This window comes from Takifugu rubripes, unplaced genomic scaffold (assembly GCF_901000725.2).
Source record: "Takifugu rubripes unplaced genomic scaffold, fTakRub1.2, whole genome shotgun sequence".
Taxonomy (NCBI): Eukaryota; Metazoa; Chordata; class Actinopteri; order Tetraodontiformes; family Tetraodontidae; genus Takifugu; species Takifugu rubripes.
This window is the reverse complement of record NW_021821639.1, coordinates 281,452-304,068: the sequence shown is the minus strand read 5'-3', so window position 1 is coordinate 304,068 and position 22,617 is coordinate 281,452.

The window sequence follows — 22,617 nt, the reverse complement described above, 5'->3', positions numbered from 1 at the left end:
GTTGCAGGCACAGACAGTGGTGGGGGTAGCAGCAGAGGAGACTGGGCTGGGGGAGGGGTGGGTACCTGATCAAATCTATTGAAAAACAAGTTCAGGTCGTTAGCCCACCCCCGGTCGCCCACAGGTTTCTAGTTTTCCTTCTGATCTTTAAAAGACAGGAAGAACCATTTTTGATTGGTCTGAATGTTTGGGCGGTTTTGTGGCCAGCCTAAAATAAAACAAGACAAATCTACAACTGATACTTCCTTTCTAGTCATTGATGACCATCCTCACATGGGACAGATTTCCACAACCAATTTAATACTGCAAATCTGTCCTGTGTGGTCTTTTTTCTGAGAACTGTAACACTACATTTATAACAAAGATCAAACATGTAAACAGTTATTGTCTAACTAGTTACACCTGGGAAAGTACTGGATCATCTCTGACTGACCTGAGAGTCTCCAGCTCACAGAGAGGATCCTGGAGAACACCACAGAGCAGCTTCACTGCTGGATCCTTCAGCTGGTTCCCACTCAGGTCCAGTTCTCTCAGATGGGAGGGATTGGACCTCAGCGCCGAGGCCAGAGAGTCACAGCTGGTCTCTGATAAACTGCAGCCACTCAGTCTGGAAAAGGAATAAATGGGGCAAATAAAAACACATTTCTAAATCTGAAAATGAAGAGAAAAGCAGAAAATGTCAAGAAATTTAGAAAAGACCAACAGAGGCCTCCTGACCTGAGCGTCTCCAGTCTGCAGTTTGGATGCATCATTCCAGAAGACAGTAACTTTACGTCGGCATCTGTCAGGTTTTGGTTCCTGATTAAGCTCAGCTCCCGTAGATGAGAAGGGTTTGACGTCATTGCTGAGGCCACAACTTCCCAATGACTCGTTGAAAGAAAACCAGCAGACAGTCTGTTGTGTATGAAACAAAAATAGTGAGTCAAACTTTGGGATTTCTAATCAACTTATATGAGAATCTACCTCAACACAAATGTAGCTCATTTCCTGGAAAAGCTAAATTCAACACCGTAGAGCAACAGATCTGAAATGCAACTGAATTATTCTCAACATTTGTCTTATTTTAGAACAGCTCATAATTACTCAATATTTAAAATGATTATAGCAAATGGTTTAATGAAACGTGCATCTTTTTATCTGTCTATCGGCTCTTTGGATATTTTGCGTTTCATCCAATTTGTACGATCGTGCGTCAAGTCTTAATTCAGCGATCGATCGATGACATCAGAGTCTCTGGTTGCATCGATTGCCCTCAGCTTCTGTTATATCTGCCTGTTTCCCTTCAAATCATTTTCACTGCACCTTTTGTTGCTAGTGATGAAGTTGCCACCTAACGGGTGTGGAAAGGGTCAAACAACTTTGTGGGTCACATAAAGGCTCCAAACGGAACCGCCACAAAGACCTAAAACACCCATTTAAACCAACGAGGCCGGCTGTTTTTACGTTGAACAGATGAAGCAAAATAGTCACGTGTCATTAGTTAAAATGTGTTTTTCTGTTGTTTGAATATGATGTATACAAACAAACAAAAGTTATTTAATGACATGACAGTAATTTCATGATAGTCAGTTAACTTGTGGCTCCTATTATTCCTGCCTTATGTTGGTTTGTCTGGATTGATCTTTGAACTTATATCCAGCCAGTGTTGAACATTTCTGGATGAATTGTTGTTGTTTTTAATTTATGGACGCTGCAATGGAAATAAAGAATTGAAGGAATGACCACTGGAGGGGGTATTGCTACCTGACATGATCCACTCGCTTGATTTAAACGCCGATGTCCGGCACCAAAAATCTTTACTTACACGGCCTTCCTGCAGTTCCTCACAGCTGGAATCAGGCGACGTCGTCCCTCCTCTGAGGTGTTGTACTGCTGCAGGTTCATCTCATCCAGAACCTCCTCTGACATCTGCAGCAGGTAGGCCAGAGCTGAACAGTGGATCTCTGACAGTCTCCTCTCTGATTTCTCCCCTGACTTCAGGAACTCTTGGATCTCCTGATGGACTGACTGATCCTTCATCTCCATCAGACAGTAGAAGATGTTGATGCTTCTGTCTGGGGAGATTCCATCACTGTTCTCCTCCTTCAGGTTGTTGAGGACCTTCTGGATGGTTTTTGGGTGGCTGTTCCTCTGATCCAACAGTCCACCCAAGATCCTCTGATTGGACTCCAGAGAGAGACCATGAAGGAAGCGAACAAACAAGTCCAGGTGGCCATTTTCACTTTTGAGAGATTTCATTAGTGCTCTCCTGAGGAAGTCATCAAGAGATTTGACTGGTTCAGAATATTTTAGGAACTGATTTATAACCACTGTGTCTTTCCTGGTGTAACAGTGGAACATGTAGACGGCAGCCAGAAACTCCTGAATGCTCAGATGAACAAAGCAGTAGACTGATTTCTGGAAGATCACACTCTCTCTCTTGAAGATCTCTGTACAAACTCCTGAGTACACCGACACCTCGGAGACGTCCAGTCCACATCGCTCCAGGTCTTCTGAGTAGAACATGATGTTTCCTTTCTCCAGATGTTCAAACGCCAGCCGACCCAACTTCAGAAGGAGTTTTTTGTCAGCCTTAGTCAGTTTCCCTGGTCTCTGCTTTCCTCCATACTTCTGCTTCTTCCTCTTTATCTGAACCATCAGGAAGTGTGAGTAGAGGTCAGTCAGGGTTTGGGGCAGCTCTCCTCTCTGGTCTCTGGTCATCATGTCCTCCAGAACTATAGCAGCGATCCAGCAGAAAACTGGGATCAGACACATGATGTGGAGGCTCCTGGAGGCCTTGATGTGTGAGATGATTCTCTTGGACAGATCTTCATCACTGAACCTCCTCCTGAAGTACTCCTCCTTCTGGGAGTCAGTGAAGCCTCGTACTTCTGTGATCCTGTCAACACACGAGGGAGGAATCTGATGGGCTGCAGCAGGTCTGGAGGTGATCCAGATGAGAGCTGAGGGAAGCAGGTTCCCCTGGATGAGGTTCACCAGGAGCACGCCAACGGATGATACTTGTGTGACATCAGAGATGAGCTGATGCTTGTTGAAACCCAGTGAAAATCTGCTTTCATCCAGGCCATCAAAGATGAACAGAAGTTTCCAGACAGTCAGATCTTCTGCTCTGATCTTCTGTAATGTTGGATGGAAAACATGAAGCAGTGAGAGAAGACTGTGCTGCTCATCTCTGATCAAGTTCAGCTCCCTGCATGAGAGCGGAAGCACCAGACTGATGTCTTGGTTCTCCAAACCTTCTGCCCAGTCCAGACTGAACTTCTGCACTGAGAAGGTTTTTCCAACGCCGGCGACACCGTTGGTCAGAACCACTCTGATGTGTCTCTGTTGCTCAGATAAGACTTTGAAGATGTCCTGGCACTTGATTGGAGTGTCCTGGATGTTCTTCTTGGAGGTTCTCTCAAGCTGTCTCACCTCATGTTGTGTGTCCACCTCCTCACTTTGTCCCTCAGTGATGTAGAGCTCAGTGTAGATCTTGTTCAGCAGGGTTCCACTTCCTGCTTCATGAGTTCCTTCAGTCACATGTTCACATCTTCTCTTCAGACTCATCTTATGACCTTCTATCACCTCCTGCAGATCACTTCCTGAACATAAGTAAACCAATGATTTCCATCTATAATAAATCATCAACACAACTACAAATTCATGACATCACAAATTAAATCTCATATTGAACAGTTTTACTTTGTTTGGGCTTCATTTCAGCATCTCCAGATCTGCTTCCAGATTGTGAACAAGAGGACTCTCCTGGTGGAGCTGACTGGTCCCAGTTTGATAGGATGTGCTCCCCCCTCTCACTATGAAACACATCTCTATTAGTCCTTTGATTTATAGGATGAAAGAACCTGATGAAGACTCAATATTGTTCCAGCATTTATGTCTGAATTCATCTTTCAGTTTAAACCTGATTCTTGTTTCTAATCAACAATATTCACATTAAGTCTGTAACTATATGACTGTCTGAGGTTTAAGTGTTAAACATCTCCAATAATAAACTCACAACCTGCTGCTGTTAATGTGACTAACAGCTGCCACACAAACACATCATCACGCTTTAGTTTTCTTACATTTCCTCTGAACTTCTGAAGTCTATTATTAGACCTTTGGACCGGTCACTCTTCAGGGACACCCAGCTGGGCGCTGTGGACTCTGCTCTGTCCTCGTCCATCCTGAGGAAACATCAGAAATAGTGATGAGACTGTGATGAAGGTAAATAATCTGTAGAGGTTGGAGTTAAATAATCCCAATTCACTGCATTTTTATCAAACAGGAACATTTCTAATCCATTCTGGATAACAACTGAATCAATAAATCAATGATGTCTCTGTATAATTTTCATGTTTTCAGAGTTTAAGCTGCTTTTTTTAACTGTTCCCTGCAGTGAGAAAAGAACTGGCACCTTTTCCAGCCCCTCATCCTGCAGCACTGAATGTGCTCTAAAGTTCTTTCCAGAGCAAACGTCTCTGCACTTGCAGCAACATGTTGTAGTCATGGATCCGTGAGGAGAACCGGATACAGCAAACGCCCCCACTTTGATCCCAAAACCCAACTGGTGGCCAACGGTGGTCCGGCAACGACGGGGACGCTGGTCCATCGGGCCCACAACACTGGTTTTCCACAGGCCAACATGGTGAAAGGACTGTCTTCAGCTCAGCCACTAAATTATCTGGTGCTACATAAACATGCTAGTCAGGACTTTTTAACTTCCCTCATTTGTTCCCCTCTTCAATTATTTCTATGATCCAAGTCCTCAAAGATCACTGCTCTATTTAAAATAGATGAAAGAAATGACACCCACTCCTGCATTTCTTTCACAGTGGTTCCACAACATAGAACAATAAACCACTGTGAGAAAACGTGCAACATGAACCCAAAATCCTGTTGGTGTCCTGTGATCCTGTGTTGATTTATTTAATTATTTTTAAAGTTTATCGTCTTAAATAATACCAAAATATCCAGCTGTAACCTGGACTGTTGAACAACTCTAATAACTTCATGAGCTTTTCACCTGTCACAAAATGTTGCTCTTCCTGCTTCGTCTGAAGAGAATAGTTTCACTTTCACTTTTACAACCTAATCAACAGCTTTATGGCGTATATATTACTACCATTAAAGCGTTCTGGGAGGGTTTAAAGTTCTTTAGAATCAGTAGCAAAGAGCAGAAAAATAAACTAAACTTCACTTAGAAAGACTATTCAACTATAACTAAAGCCAGACTATAAGAATGTTAAATAAGACCTTTTCATTTATAATGTATAACGATGTTTTGTGCTAAAACTAAATATGAAGTCTCATTGATTCAAATCTTGATTTTATCTCCAAACACAACTGTCAATTCTCTTCAATAATGCTCTTCGTTTCCACTCACCTTGTCGGTCTTCAGTCTTCCTGCTTAGTCTGAAAGGAATACTTTGAAAAACTGGTTTGTTGGGTTCCCAGTTTCTGGGAACGTTGTTGCTGGTGTCTACCTGCAGGGGGCGTGGAGGAGCCGCTCATCAGCCACAGCTGGCCCCGCAGACACACGCACCTGCGGTCTCTCTTCAATCTCCCGTTAGATTTAAGGACAGAACTCCCGTCTGCCAGCGGCGGAGGGTTTTCGTCCTCATCGCCAAACCCTGACTTCTGTGGCTTGACTATTTTTGAGAGTTTTCCTCGCGGACTTGTTTTGGACTCTCTCGAGGTCTCTCCGCCTCTCTGTGAACGCGGACCGAACTGTTCTTGTTCACTTTAAAATAAAGACGCTTTTCGGACACCATTCTCCGCCATTATTCAACCTGGTTAAATAAATAAGATTTATGATGCTTGACAGATTTGAAAGACTTGTAAAAGCAGCATATTTCTGCAGCCCTGGAGTCCAGGAGGAGCAGCAGAGGTCAGAATGTGTCGGAGCGCGTTGAACTATTGTCTGCAGTTCCACGCGTGCCCACCCGGTGGCGGTAAAGCATCACATGATATTTCTCCTTTTTGGAACTTCTTCAGCTGCGTTGAGCTTTAAATCTTCACCTGTCGCTCCCTTTAAGCTCTAAACTTTGCGGTTCTGTGTGTAGTTTGTTTTTTTAAATATTTTTGATGAATTCTGATGAAAATGACTGAAACTGTCAATGACCAATGGAAAGTTCGTCCATTGTTCTACTGCGTCACACATTTTCATTATTTGTCATTTTTGGGTCTAAACTGGACCAGTTCTGTGAGCTGCTTTGCTTTTTCTGTGCACCAGATGTTCCAGGCAGGTTCCATCATCGGACACAGACGGAGACAGGTCACGTGACAACAGTCAGCCTTTAGTTCTTTATTACAGGAGGATCTGGTTTATATACAGACACGTATCTGCAAAATACTAAAAAGTCTATGAACCCAAAGTACTAAAAAGTCTACGTCCACGCACACGCGTGTATTAAGTGTTTATACCCACGTGTGCGTGTACGTGCACACTGTATATTCATCTTATCACTCCCGTCAGAGAAGCACGGACCACAGTTCTTTTGACACAGATGATTTATTGGCACGACATCACCGTAAACGCCATCACCACCGTCGAACTGTTTAGCACAACACACAATTAAACAGGTTTCACATATACAACACGTACAGACGCAACATAAGAAAAACAGATTACCTCGCTGGCTGCACCCCTGAGAGAATGAGTCCACCATGAGCAAAGAAAAACGTCTTAAAAAGAATGTCTTCTGCAACTTCCTCTTCTTGCAGTATTACCTCAAATAAAAGTTCGTGGAGTGGAGTACCACATTAAAGGTCCGTCACTAAACAAAGAACAGAAACCACTTCCGCCTGTATGATGTGTTAAATAAAGGAATTAAATATTCATAAAAATAAACAATGTTAAATAAAATATTCTACAGACATAAAATGACAACATAAATGATATTTATGGCAGTTAAACTCCCACCAAATCACAGTTATTGTGATTTCAATACACACTTTACACCTTTGCTACAACCTTACGTTTTAACGTAACATTTAACGTAACAAGTGAACTATGACACTTATTCTGCTTCAACCAATACAACAATCTTTTGCACAGGCCGATCAAGATACACTGACTTAGTAGTACGCTTCCCTTGTTTGTCTAAGGTTGAGTCACTGACGAACAGTTTCACTTTTCTAACCTTTCCATCTGCACTGGGATACACTTCTGTCACTCTTGCCAGTTTCCACTGATTTCTTGGAGAACTGTCCTCACAAATGATAACTATGTCATCAACCTTCGTATCTCTCTTATCTGTTTGCCAGATTTGTCTCTGCTGAAGATTAAGGAGATATTCTTTCCTCCACCTAACCCAAAACTCATTTGACAGAAACTGCACCTGTCGCCACCTCTTACGCAAATACAGATCCTGCTTCACAAATTGACCAGGAGGGGGATACACTATGCTAGACTTCATCATGAGAATGTGGTTGGGAGTCAAAGGTTCGACACTTGTGGGATCATTTAAGTGTTCAATTGTTAGAGGTCTGCTGTTTATAACAGCCATCACCTCATACAGAAATGTGCGAAGTGAAGCAGTGTCAAGTCTTTTAGCAGATTCATCCAGGATTGCAGTGAGAACACTTCTGATTGTCTTTATTTGTCTTTCCCATACACCTCCCATATGGCTTGATGATGGGGTGTTCATTAGGAACTCACATCCATATCCCTTCATTTGTTCATGGTTCAGATCTTTCATCACATTCATGAACTCTCTTTTGGCACCTACAAAGTTTGTGCCTTGATCACATCTCAGCTGTCTCACATTCCCACGGATTGCAATGAATGTGTGCAGTGCATTGATGAAAGCATCTGTGGTAAGATCATCCAACATTTCTATATGTACGGCTCTTGAACACATACATGTAAAAAGGAGACCATATTTCTTGAGTTCTTTTCTTGCTTCCTTCATGTAGAATGGTCCAAAGCAATCTAGGCCACAATATGTAAATGGAGGAGTACTTTCCATCCTGTCTTCTGGCAAATCTGCCATCTTTGGATCTTGTGTGTTTCTTCTGTACTTTCTGCACATCATACATTTGTGGATGTGTGAGGCAACTGCACTACTGCAGCCTATGATCCATATTCCACTCGATCTTAGTTCATTTACAGTTATGCCTCTTCCTTGATGATGCACCTTTTGGTGGTAATGCTTGATAAGTAAAGAAGATACATGGCTTGTCTTAGGCAAAATGACAGGATGCTTGACATGTGGGTGAAGACTAGACCTTGTCAAACGTCCTCCTACCCTGAGCACACCATGCTCATCCAAGAATGGACTTCCATCAGTGGCTCTCCCAAAGCCATATCCAGGTTTTTCACGCTTTCTGCACACTCTTCCTTGGGTATCGACTTTAACACTTTGTCACTGTTGGAGATGAACTTGTGTAGCCTCAACTTGCCTACACTGCAAAGCTTCCTAGCTTCTTCGACAAGCTGGATAGCCTCTGAGTCAGACATCACACTAACAAGCCCATCATCCACATAAAAATTCTGCTGAACAAATTTCACAGTGTCTTGACTAACCTGGTCTTGACCTTCAAGAGCTATGTGTTTCAGACCAAAATTGGCACACCCAGGTGAAGAGGCTGCCCCAAAGAGATGAACTCTCATCCGAAAAACTGATGGTGGAGACTCAAGATCACCATTCTCCCACCATAAGAACCTCAAGTAGTCTTGGTCCTCAGGTCTCACATGGAACTGATGAAACATTCATTCCACATCGCAAACAACAGCAACAGGGCCCTTACGGAATCTGCAAAGGACACCCACCAGGCTGTTTGTTAGATCTGGTCCAGTAAGGTGATCATTCAATGATGTGTCCTGGAACCTTGCTGAGCAATCGAAAACTACACGAATTTTCCCAGGCTTTTGAGGGTGGTATACCCCATGGTGGGGAATATACCAGGCTGGATGATTGTTGAGTTCTTCTTCTGGGACCTTTTCTGCATCACCACATGTGATGATGTCTTGCATGAAGTTAATGTAATCCATGCAGTATTGTTTGTCTCTCTTGAGCTTTCGTTCTAGACCAGGCATGGGCAAACTACGGCCCGGGGGCCACACCCGGCCCGTTAAACGTTTTAATCCGGCCCGCCAAACTTGAAAAATTAAATGAATAAACCTTGTTAATGTTATATTTTCACTGCAATTCTGGTGTTTTCCCACTAGATGGCGCACTGTACACTACTCGATCTGTACCCGGAAACACGATTTGTACTGCGCATGTGTGAACTTACGTCACTCCCTCTCCCCGTATTTCAAGCTCTCAGTGCATTTTACGGTATTCTGTCATTACGATCGCTGTATAAAACTTTATACAAACAATCGATACATTACATAAACACTGTTTTCTACTTCACGTTTGCACTTTATCCTCTGACCCATCAGCCCTTTTATAAAGATGAGCGGACCTAAGAAACGGAAAGTGGACACAGAATGTCGAGTGTTCAATAAGGAGTGGACAACTAAATATTTTTTCACTGAACACCGATCATCTGCTGTTTGCCTCATATGCCAAGAAACTGTGGCGGTTTTTAAAGAGTATAATATTAGCCGACACTTTGCCACAAAGCATGCTAACTATGCTAGCAAGCTATCAACAAAAGAACGGGAAGCTGCTGCTCAGAAGTTGGCAGCTAATTTAAAGGCTCAACAAAGTTTTTTTCACCGTCAAACTGCCATTCAAGAGTCAAGTACCAAGGCCAGTTTTATGCTTTCATTCAGACTAGCGAAGGTCAGCAAAGCTCTGTCTGAGGGCGAGTTTTTAAAAGAATGCATGGTGGAGACAGCAGGTATTTTGTGCCCGGAGAGCAAAGACAAATTTGAGAAAATCAGCTTATCACGGCGGACAGTGACTCGCCGCGTGGAACTAATAGATGAAGATATCAGCAGCAGCTTAAATAAAAAGACGGAGTCATTCACGTTGTATTCTTTAGCACTGGATGAAAGCAACGATGTCAAAGACACTGCTCAGCTTCTCATTTTTATCCGAGGTATCAACGACACTTTTGAAATAACGGAGGAGTTTTTAACAATGGAGTCTCTGAAAGGACAAACACGGGGAGAGGACTTGTTTGACCAGGTGTCTGCTGTCATCGAAAATGCGAAGCTTCCTTGGAGTAAGCTTGTCAACGTCACCACAGATGGATCTCCAAATTTAACAGGGAAAAATGTTGGCCTGCTGAGGAGAATCCAGAATAAAGTGAAAGATGAAAACCCTGACCAGGATGTCATTTTCCTCCACTGCATCATCCACCAGGAATCTCTATGTAAATCGGTATTACAGCTGAACCATGTTGTGAATCCTGTCGTGAAACTCGTCAACTTCATACGGGCAAGGGGACTTCAACACCGTCAGTTTATTGCGTTCCTGGAGGAAACTGATGCGGATCACCAGGACCTGCTTTATCACTCCCGTGTTCGCTGGTTGAGTTTGGGCAAAGTGTTTCAACGCGTGTGGGAGCTCAAAGAGGAGATTGGCTTGTTTTTGGAGCGACTGGGGAAGGCTGATGAATTTCCTGAGCTGAGCAACAAGAGATGGATTTGTGACTTTGCGTTCGCTACGGACGTATTTTCACACTTAAATGAGCTCAACACGAAACTACAGGGGAAGGATCAGTTTGTGCACGACATGTACGCAAACGTGAAAGCCTTCAAATCCAAGCTGGCTATATTCTCCAGGCAAATTTTGAACAAGTCATTCACTCATTTTCCTACACTAGCCACGCTGAAAGAGGCTGGAGCAAAAGTGAAGAAATACAGTGAGTCACTGGATGCACTGCACGGAGAATTCTGCCGTCGGTTCTCGGATTTCGACAAAATTGACAAGTCACTTCAGTTGGAGGCCTATCCTCTGTCACAAGACCCCGAAACAGCCCCAGAGGAGCTGCAGCTCGAACTGATCGACCTTCAGTCCGACCCAGTCTTAAAAGGGAAGTTCAACTGTCTGAAACTAAATGACTTCTATGCGTCACTCAGCAAAGCAGCATTTCCAAGGCTCCGGCAGACAGCGCAGAAGATCCTGGCATTGTTCGGCTCGACCTATGTGTGTGAACAGACCTTCAGCATCATGAACATCAACAAAGCCAGCCACAGATCCAGGTTAACAGACCAACACCTGAGATCCATTCTGAGAATCGCCACAACAAAACTAACTCCGGACTTTGATGTGCTGGCTAAAAAAGGAGAGCAACAACACTGTTCCCATTAAAATGGAAAGTGTCTCGCTGATGCGCACGCAGATAATGCCGCTTCACAGACTTACTTGCTGCCACTGTTTCCTCCTTGCACTGTTCATTGTTGACTTTTGGCACCATGGTAGGATAACAGAACTTTCAGTGCTTTAAAATAGAAATGTTTTTTTTTTTTTTTAAAAAGGCACATTTTATTCATTTTATTTTAAGACTCATTCCAAATTCAGATATTTTGTTGTAATGCTTCTCTTCATTTTCATTTGAAATTAAAGCACATGTTTTCTCCATATCCCAAGATGTGTATTTTTTCTCCAATGAGGTGAGGTTACCAAAGCACTCCATCCATCCATCTGCTCCTGGTCCGGCCCCTTTGTCAAATGTTAGAACCCATTGTGGCCCACGCATCAAAATGTTTGCCCACCCCTGTTCTAGACACTTCAAACGATGAACAGCACATGGCATGTTATTGGGTAAGTCTGGCTTGTCTTGTTTAAAGGGTAAGGGCATTTCATAATGACCATCCTGTTTATGTTTGATTCCATCTTTCAGCTTGTTCAAGAACTGGAGATCTTCCTGAGAGAAGACTGCTTCTTCTCCCACTCGCTCACTGAAGTCTGATTCCAGCACTTTGATTACATCATCTGGAGTAACCACTTCTTTGATGCGAGTGTTACAAACATAGTGAACTTCACTCTTGAGCTTGACTGTTGGTTTGTGTGCTGGTATTACCTGCCTTACAATGATGCGGTGACTTACACCAATTGCATCAATCTCATTTTCTTTTTGTTCACCATAACTCACTATGCTCCAACCTAAATCAGTTCTCTGAGCAAATGGTTGGTTCTCTTCCCCAATTACAACTTGCCGGCTTTCGCAAATCTCGCATTCCATCAGTGGAGCAATGTGCTCTGCAAGATGCATCAGGTGAGGCCATGCCTTGGCAGTCTCTGGCGTTGGAATGTGTGAGCGATTAGCAGGAATGAATTCACGAGTGTAAGTTGTTGGCACTGTGATTTTCTTAGAGGAGAATAGCCCTCTTATTTGTAGGTCTTTCAGTCTTTTACAGGTGACTACTGTTTTCTTTGATGTCATAGTAGAGAGTTTCAGTTTAACTTGCTCTGAATTCACATCTAGAACGACTGCCACATCCTCAAGAATGAATGACGAGTCACTTTGTGAATCAAGCAGTGCATAGACGAGAACTTCCTTGCTTGAATCACTTGAGGTTGATACATAAACAGGTATAATTGTTGAAGTCTGAGTATTATTACTGTCTTGTACAACTCTGTTAGATGTGATTTCTTTGGTTACACTTTGTGCTTCAGAATTTTCTTTCTTTGATTCTTGTTTTAAGCGATCTTCATGAAGACATGTAGGGTGATGTTTTGAGCAGATGTCACACACCATTCGCTTACTGCAGCTCTTGGATTGATGGCCATGACTTTAGCATCCAAAACACAATTTCTCAACTTGAATAAACTTTACTCTGTCAGCAACAGGCCTTTCAATGAATCTTCTGCACTTATGTAAGCTGTGTCCTGTTTTCTGACAAAACACACATGTGACTATGCTCTTCTCACTAGTGTTAGTTGTGAGGATCTTTGCACCAACAGTTCTATTCTTGAAAACAACTGTGGTTTGGTTCTTAACTTTTAGTCTCTCAGATTCACTCTGCTGTAAAGCATGGTAAGAGGTTATAGGGTTACATGCGATGCTAGCTTCCATGCTTAGGAAAGTCACAAAATAATCAAAGCTTGGGAACCTTCTGTGTTCCAGCTGATACTGAGTAGCTTTCCGATTCCATCTGGTACTTAGCCAGTCAGGTAGCTTGGCAGTAAGTTTCTGATTCTCAATTCCATCATTAAGAACATTTAAACTCTCATTATGGGTCATGGCAGATTTACAGCTACGTAAAAAAATCCACAAACTTTCTCAGTTCAGCACTCTCCTTTGGGCCTATTTTTGACCAAGCATGTAGTTTGTCTCGGAGGGCTTTAGCAATTACAAAGGGCTCACCATATCGTTCATTAAGCAAGTCCCATGCTGCGTGATACGAGTTTTCTGAATCAGTCAAAAAATATCCTTCTAAAGCCTCTTTCGCAGCTCCTCCTACATATTTCTGAAGGAAGAAGATTTTTTCTGCTGCGGGAATATTTTTCCTCTCAATCAGTGTATGGAAGGATGACTTCCAGTGGTTAAACTTGAGTGGATCACCGCTAAAGATGATAGGCTCTGGGATAGGTAGCCTATTTGCTGATATGGCCTCAGCCAAAACTTTGACAAGCTCTCCTGAATTATCTTGAACAACATGTCTTGGAGCTGAATCACTTTGTGTGTGTTGATACACAGGATTCATCTGATTGGTTGCTTGCATATCTGTAGATAGTTCTGTGTTGTGTAGCATCTCACCTTCATCATAAACTTGAAGCTTTGCTCTGGCTGAGTTCAGTCTTTTCAGCTCCTCCAAACGCCCAAGTTCTCTTTTTAAGTCTTTGACTGACCTTTTTCTTGCTGCACTTTCTTCTTCTTGTTGCTTTAAAAGTGCAGCTTCTTTTCTCTCTCTTTCTATTTTGCGTTCAGTTTCTTCCTTTTCTGCTTGTAGACGGCGAGATACTGCAGCTGCTTCTTGGTCTGCAGCTATCAGCTCGTCCTCGGCCTCAAGTCTTTGCAGTTTCTCTTGGTGACCCTCTTGTTCAGCCATAATCTTCAGTACAGCTTGTGTGGCTGCATATTCTGCTGCAGCTTCTTGTCTTTTGGCTGAGGATACATTAGAGACAACAGAATTAGCTTTAGAATACTTAGAGGCTGAATGTGAGCCGCTTGATACAGACGACGCAAATACAGAACCAGCATCAGGCCAAACAATCTTCTCTGCTGTTCCTTGCATTTGAAATTGGGCATTCTGAACCACAATCCCTGTGACAGATACACACTTATCCATCTTGCGGCGCATTTCATGTTCTGGGCCGTCAATCCTCCGATATTCATCATAAACAATATTCAGCTCTGACAACTCCCTTTGAACAGTGCTGATATGTTCTTCTAGAATGTTGCTAGGGTCCTCTTTTATTACAGACCTTTTAGCAACCTTGCTGAGAGCTTTCCAGCGGTCATAAATGCTGTCAAAGCGTAGAAGTAGCCCTTTAGTCTTTTCCTTGTGAAATTCTTTTCCTTTTTCTGTTAATGTGCGGTCTCTTTCACTTCTACGAGGCTCTTCAAACTGGACTACTTGTGCATCATCAGGCTCATCTATCTGCTCTGGTTCTGCCATTTGAAAGCTACTTCAGAGTGACAGTTTTTACTTTTGACAAATAAATTACTTAGAAATTAACTATATGTCATTAGCTTGTCTGACATAAGCAGTTTAGCCCTAAACATGTTCTTGAGGCACTCAGGTCAATAAACTTAAAGATAATTTTGCTTCTAATTAACCCTTAAAGCAAGCATTAAAGGACTAAACTTAAATGCTCATGAATTATTTCAAACCTTTCAAAATGTACAGATTACCCCTTTAACGAATGAGGCGCTCAAATAAGACATCAAACGTAAACGACATTAATTGCTCATTAAACTTATGACCACTGTCACTAAACTTCACAGTCCCTTTTCAGAGCATTTTAACTTGTGTGTCTGACTTGTGGACGTTCATGGGAAACCGTTGAACATGTGTCTTCTTGTTAAACATCGGCTTATCTGCTTTTCCTTCTTGACGAGTCGTCTGCGCCTCCTTGCTGGGCCCGAGCAGGTCCCTCGAAGCAGACTCGAGTTCGACTATCACTCCCGTCAGAGAAGCACGACCACAGTTCTTTTGATACAGATGATTTATTGGCACGACATCGCCGTAAACGCCATCACCACCGTCGAACTGTTTAGCACAACACACAATTAAACAGGTTTCACATATACAACACGTACAGACGCAACATAAGAAAAACAGATTACCTCGCTGGCTGCACCCGAGGGAATGAGTTTACCATGAGCAAAGAAAAACGTCTTAAAAAGAATGTCTTCTGCAACTTCCTCTTCTTGCAGTATTACCTCAAATAAAAGTTCGTGAAAGGAGTACCACATTAAAGGTCCGTCACTAAACAAAGAACAGAAACCACTTCCGCCTGTATGATGTGTTAAATAAAGGAATTAAATATTCATAAAAATAAACAATGTTAAATAAAATATTCTACAGACATAAAATGACAACATAAATGATATTTATGGCAGTTAAAGTTACTCCTAGATTCCTCACAGAGAGACTAGATGCTAATGAGATACCATCTAGAGTGATCATGTGATCTAATCCAGGGGTCACTGTCACGTTCCAGTCTAGGGTATGGAATTGTGAACCAGGGAAAAGTGAAGGTGGCACGAGGAATAACGCCAGTACAATAAGTGAAATATAGATTTAATGGCAAAAGGTGGGGAGTAATACAAAAATAAGTGAGCACTTAAAGTATATAGGTCTATTCAATGGTTAAAGGCACGTTGCATGGCAAACATTCCAAAACGTAGACGAAAGTGGCTTCTCCACAGAAGCGGGCGAACTGCAACCGACGGGCTGCGTGTCACAAAACGAAGTGGGAACTGGTAGCGCTGACGTGGCGAGTCACGGAACAGGACGAAAACGGAGCAAGAAGGATTCGTTGGGTGGCACCCCAGGGTTTTTAAAAGGACGCCAATCACGAACGAGCCAATCACAGACCATGGCGCAGCACCTATTGAAACAGAGAAACACAAAACACGGGGGCGGGACAAAACAGAACCAAATGCGCAAAGGTGCGCAGAGCGCACAGTAAAAGCAAACTAAACCACATAACTGGGATCGTAACACACACACCACCAAAAATCAACATATAATGTTGATCAACAAGTGCTCTCTAATCAGTATCTCTTAGTGTGACAAAGCATCAGCTAGAACATTTTCTTTTCCTTTCTTATACCTTATCTCCAGGTTGAATCCTTGTAGATATAAGGACCAACGCATGAGACGCTGATTTGAATTTTTCATCCTGGATAAGAACAGCAAAGGGTTATGGTCAGTGAAAACAACGACAGGCTTAGATGTGGAACCCACATACACCTCAAAATGTTGGAGTGCAAACAGTAAAGCTAAAGCCTCCTTCTCAATTGTGCTGTAGTTAAGCTGGTGCTTCAAAAACTTCTTCGAAAAATAACAAACGGGGTGATCAGTCCCACTAGTATCTTCCTGCAGAAGGACAGCACCTGCACCAGTGCCGCTGGCATCAACCTCTAATTTGAAAGGCACATCAAAATTTGGAGACGCCAGTACGGGTGCACTACAAAGCAGCGCTTTAGCGTTCTGGAAAGCAGAGTCGCAATCGACTGACCAAACGAACGAGCAAGATTTCTTAAGCAGATTCGTTAGCGGTAGTATTACATCGGAAAAGTTGCGGCAGAAGCTACGATAATAGTCAATCATTCCTAGGAATCTACGAAGCTCTCGTCTACCAGACGGAATGGGGAAGTCCACGATAGCGGATACTTTAGCTTCCACTGGGCGCACTTGGCCTTGGCCAACCTGTTTCCCCAAATAGGTTACGGTTGCTTTGGCAAATTCACATTTAGCTAGGTTGAGGGTCAGAGACGCATCTCTCAAGCGCGTGAATACCAAGCGAATGTTATCAATATGCTCAGACCAGGAGGATGAGTAAATGACCACATCATCCAAGTACGACTCGCAGTTTGGGACACCAGCGAGAACTTTATTCATAAGCCGTTGGAAGCTTGACGGGGCATTTTTAAGACCAAACGCCATAACCTTGTATTGTGCAAAGTTGTCAGGTGTAACGAAGGCAGAAATTTCGGAGGCTCTGGGCGTTAATCCCACTTGCCAGTAGCCCCTGAGAAGATCTAATTTCGTAACGAAGTGAGCGGAGCCAACACGATCAACACAATCCTCCATACGAGGTAAGGGGAAAGAGTCGGTTTTCGTTACAGCGTTTACTTTTCTGTAGTCTGTACAGAATCTAAACGTGCCATCTGGTTTGGGAACCAGGAGACACGGCGAACTCCACGCGCTAGCACTGGGCTCAGCCAGTCCATGATTGAGGAGATAGGCTACCTCCGATTGCATAATTGCTCTTTTAGTCGGATTGACACGATATGGGTGCTGTTTTATTGGTGCCTGGTCACCTACATCAATGTCGTGGCGAAGTACATTGGTTAATGTCGGAACGTCGGAAAACAAACCTGGAAACTCATTAATCAAGGCACATATATCATTAGATTGTTCCTCCCTTAAGTGCGACAAATTATTTCTCAGTTCCCGAAGCATTTCTGAATTTGGAAGCCTAGCAGAGGAGACTGGGACATCACGCAGGTTTAGGTCATCCTCCCAAAAATAGTCAGTCAACTTACTTTCAGTTGCCATATTTTTAGTAGCAGCAACGCGGCATTTAGCGAGAGAAGGGTCGCTTTCTTGCTCCCTTCTAATCAGCGCTTTGTCAACGGGCAGCGACAGGTCGAGGTGCGCGTTTTCAGCACCATCAAGCGTGGACAGCAACGGAGCGTCTGCTGCCTGTGACCGCGGGCTGGAGGGGGACTGGAATGGATTGTCGGAAATCAAACAACTGCCGGACAAATCAATCACATCCCTAAACTTACGAGCCTGAGCTCTTGTCACCACGCACGCGGGGAACACATTTTTAAACTCAGGGTCCTCGTCAGTATTTTGTAACGGAGTAGAGAGCACCTCAGGTATCGGAATCACTTTTCCGCCAGCCAAATCGTTCCCCAACAAGAATTCAACCCCTTTCACAGGAAGCTGTGCCCGAACAGCAACCTTCACAGGACCGCTCACTAAATCGGTGTCCAGGTAAATCTTGTGCAAGGGAACTTGTGTTATCCCCAACTCGATCCCTGTAAGTAAAACATCGGAGCCACAATGTGTTCGATCAGAAAACGGAAGGGCAGACTCGAGAATACAGCTAATTGCGGCCCCAGTGTCCCGAAGAATAGAGACGGACTTCCCATCTCCACCGCTAGCAGTTAAGGAGACTTTTCCCTTCAAGATAAACGGATCATACACGGGGTCAATATCATGACTTAACTCATCAGCGCTGGCAGTCCGCACAAATCCAACACTCTTAGGCTGGCGTTTAGGAGACTGATTTTTTCTTTGCAGCACAGGACAAACAGCGATTAAATGACCCGACTCATGACAGTAAAAGCATTCTCTTTTCTCACTGGTGGGAGACGAGGGTCTGTTCGGCTTAGAATTTCGCCAGCTGCGTTTAGGACTAGAAAACTGAAATGGTGCCCGACGAGTGAAGACTGTTTTATGCGTGAGCGTGAATTCGTCAGCACAAACAGCGGCCTGTGCCAACGTGGTAACTTTCTGGTCATGAATATAAGTCGCGACCGACTCTGGCACACAATTTTTAAACTCCTCCAGCAGAACAACTTCTCGAAGTTGAGCCATTGACTGTACTCGTAAAGAAGTGAGCCACCTATCGAAGGCATTTTCTTTCTCTCTCGCAAACTCCATATAAGTCAACTTGTCATTTTTCTTAAGACCTCGAAATCTTTGTCTGTAGGCTTCTGGTACAAGTTCGTATGCGTTTAATATAGCAGTTTTAACAATACTATAGTCTGCACTCTGGTCAACAGTAAGAGCTGAATAAACAGCTTGTGCCTTTCCCGTTAACACGCATTGCAATAGCAGGGTCCAAACGCCGACTGGCCATTTTAAAGTTAAAGCGACGCGTTCAAAGTGGGCGAAATACTTCTCAACCTCGCGCTCGCTAAATGGTGGAACCATGCGAATATTTCGGCTCACGTCGAAAGGTGGAGCAGGTGAATCAGATGACGGGAGGTTATGTGGTGCGTCTTGAGGCAACTCTGGTAACGCAGAGGCAACGAAAGGGACACGCTGTCGTTCCTGCCACGCCGTAGACAGAGGAGGAGAGCTTGGAGGACGAAATGGAGAGACATTAATGGCAGAGTATTTAGCCGAATATTCCAACTCAAGTTTTCTCAAATTAAATTCTCGCTCCTCACGCTCGCGTTGGAACTCCATCTTTTTCCGATTCTCTCTTTCTTGTTGTTCCAATTTCCTTAATTCGATTTCTTTATCCACCTCTAATTGCCGTAAACGAACCTCCTTTTCGAGTTCTCTTTCTCGAAGAGCCATAGCCTCACGGTCTGCTCTAAGTTGTGCTGTATGGAGCTGCAATTTGCGACCTTCCAAATTATACTCCTGCATTTTAAACGAAAGCTCTGCAGTTGGCGATTGGGGCAAATTTGACGGGGAGCCGGCACTTTCAGCTTTAGCAATAATATTTTTATCGATCAAGCCCTTTTCTACTTTCTCCAACAATACTGCCTTAAGCTTTTTATCGTCACTAGTAATAGTTACAGAATAATGTTCCGCAATACTAATTAGCTGCTCTTTAGTGCACCGTAACAAACTATCCTTCGTAGGATTCTTACAAAAATCTTCAACAGACGCCATCCTGTAACACCAAAAAACTTCGGTTAATGGAGAATTCAAGCAGAAATGTACAATGTAGATCAGAAAGAAGCCAAAAACCATGCAAAATCTGGTGCGTAAAACGCGTGCGGCGTGCCAAATGCCTCCAAAATTAGCATTAACAAAATCAAACAAAATCCGAGAGACTGCACTGCAACCACCCCAAGACGCAGGGTGTCAGAGAGTCTGGTCCTGACTGCCTAACCAGGAAACTAACTCACCTATCTAACTCTTCAGAGCGTACCAATGGAAGGCGCCTTTAAACGCTTAACGTCATAAGAGAGGACTTTATCTTAAGTCCACTCTTTGACTAGCGTACCTCCCCCTGGAGTTACTCCCAAAAAGGCAAATTAAAACATACAAAAAAAAAATAGTGCCCCGAAGGAAGGGTTGAAAACAACCCAGCTGGGAACACGCTGACTCACCAGACCTCTGGATTGCAGACGCACACCTACGGAAAAATCAAAGAAATCAAAATCACAAAAGACTAAGGGCGCTAAACAAAATTACAAAAAGCTATGGGATCAAATATCCCGGACGAGCCCCCATTTGTCACGTTCCAGTCTAGGGTATGGAATTGTGAACCAGGGAAAAGTGAAGGTGGCACGAGGAATAACGCCAGTACAATAAGTGAAATATAGATTTAATGGCAAAAGGTGGGGAGTAATACAAAAATAAGTGAGCACTTAAAGTATATAGGTCTATTCAATGGTTAAAGGCACGTTGCATGGCAAACATTCCAAAACGTAGACGAAAGTGGCTTCTCCACAGAAGCGGGCGAACTGCAACCGACGGGCTGCGTGTCACAAAAACGAAGTGGGAACTGGTAGCGCTGACGTGGCGAGTCACGGAACAGGACGAAAACGGAGCAAGAAGGATTCGTTGGGTGGCACCCCAGGGTTTTTAAAAGGACGCCAATCACGAACGAGCCAATCACAGACCATGGCGCAGCACCTATTGAAACAGAGAAACACAAAACACGGGGGCGGGACAAAACAGAACCAAATGCGCAAAGGTGCGCAGAGCGCACAGTAAAAGCAAACTAAACCACATAACTGGGATCGTAACAGTCACCAACACGTTGCCCGCGGGCACCCGGTCGCCCGTAAGAACCACATGAGTCGCCCGCCGGCCTGTTCTAAAAATAGCTCAAATAGCACCACTGACCAATGAGCTGCAACTAATTTATTTTGTATGCTATTCTTGTTTAAATCACACTTACACATAAACTGGAAATAACAATATATATATTTTTAAAAAATAAAAAATAGTTCAAAGGTCAGTAAGATGCGCATGACCAAAACGTAGCGTCTTCGCAGATTGCTACGACCAAACAACCTAGCGGGCGCAGCCAAAACGAGGAGACGACTGACCCAAAAAGATGGCAGAAAAAAGAAAGAAGACACATCATTTTCACCACGAATGGGAGGTCGAGGGTTTTTTTTACCACTGTGAAAGGAGCATGTGTTTGTCTTATTTGCGGGGCGACTGTGGCGACGGTGAAGCGGCACAATGTGGAGAGACATTTCACGACGTGTCACAAGCTACCATGCTAGCTATCCACAGGGCAGGTGTTGAGAATTGTCTTTATCTTGTTATGTGTTTCACCATATGTTTCTGTCTTCTCTTAGAAGTTAGGCAAGGTAGACTCATTGGTAAATGTAATATAAACAGAGACATTCCATTTGCAGGATTGTTGTTTGTTCTATTGTTGTCTCAGGAGCCAGTCAGGCAGGAGGTGAAGAAGAAGAGTATCTGCGATGTCCGGGAACTTGGCCGACCAGCTGGACCGTGACCTGGCGAGGTGCAGGTGGTTTAGCCTCCTGTGACGAGTCGGTGGACAGCAGCAGTACGGCGCAGCTGAGGATCTTTATCAGGAAGGCGTTTGATGATTTCTCCACAAAAGAACTTCTCACACTACTGCCCCTAAAGACAACTACGAGGGGAGTTGACCTATATAACGAGGGGAGTTGACCTACAGTGGGGCAAAAAAGTATTTAGTCGGTCACCAATTGTGCAAGTTCTCCCATTTAAAAAGATGAGAGAGGCCAGTAATTTTCATCATAGGTATACCTCAACTATGAGAGACAAAATGGGGGGAAAGAATCCAGGAAATCACATTGTGGGATTTTTAATGAATTAATTGGTAAATTCCTCAGTAAAATAAGTATTTAGTCACCTACAAACAAGCAAGATTTCTGGCTCTCACAGACCTGTAACTTCTTCTTTAAGAGGCTCCTCTGTCCTCCACTTGTTACCTGTATTAATGGCACCTGTTTGAACCTGTTTGTTTAACACTATGGCCAAGACCAAAGAGCTGTCAAAGGACACCAGAAACAAAATTGTAGACCTGCACCAGGCTGGGAAGACTGAATCTGCAATAGGTAAGCAGCTTGGTGTGAAGAAATCAACTGTGGGAGCAATTATTAGAAAATGGAAGACATACAAGACCACTGATAATCTCCCTCGATCTGGGGCTCCACGCAAGATCTCACCCCGTGGGGTCAAAATGATCACAAGAACGGTGAGCAAAAATCCCAGAACCACACGGGGGGACCTAGTGAATGACCTGCAGAGAGCTGGGACCAAAGTAACAAAGGCTACCATCAGTAACACACTACACCGGCAGGGACTCAAATCCTGCAGTGCCAGACGTGTCCCCCTGCTTAAGCCAGTACATGTCCAGGCCCGTCTGAAGTTTGCTAGAGAGCATTCGGATGATCCAGAAGAGGATTGGGAGAATGTCATATGGTCAGATGAAACCAAAATAGAACTTTTTGGAAAAAACTCAACTTGTCGTGTTTGGAGGAGAAAGAATGCTGAGTTGCATCCAAAGAACACCATACCTACTGTGAAGCATGGGGGTGGAAACATCATGCTTTGGGGCTGTTTTTCGGCAAAGGGACCAGGACAACTGATCCGTGTAAAGGAAAGAATGAATGGGGCCATGT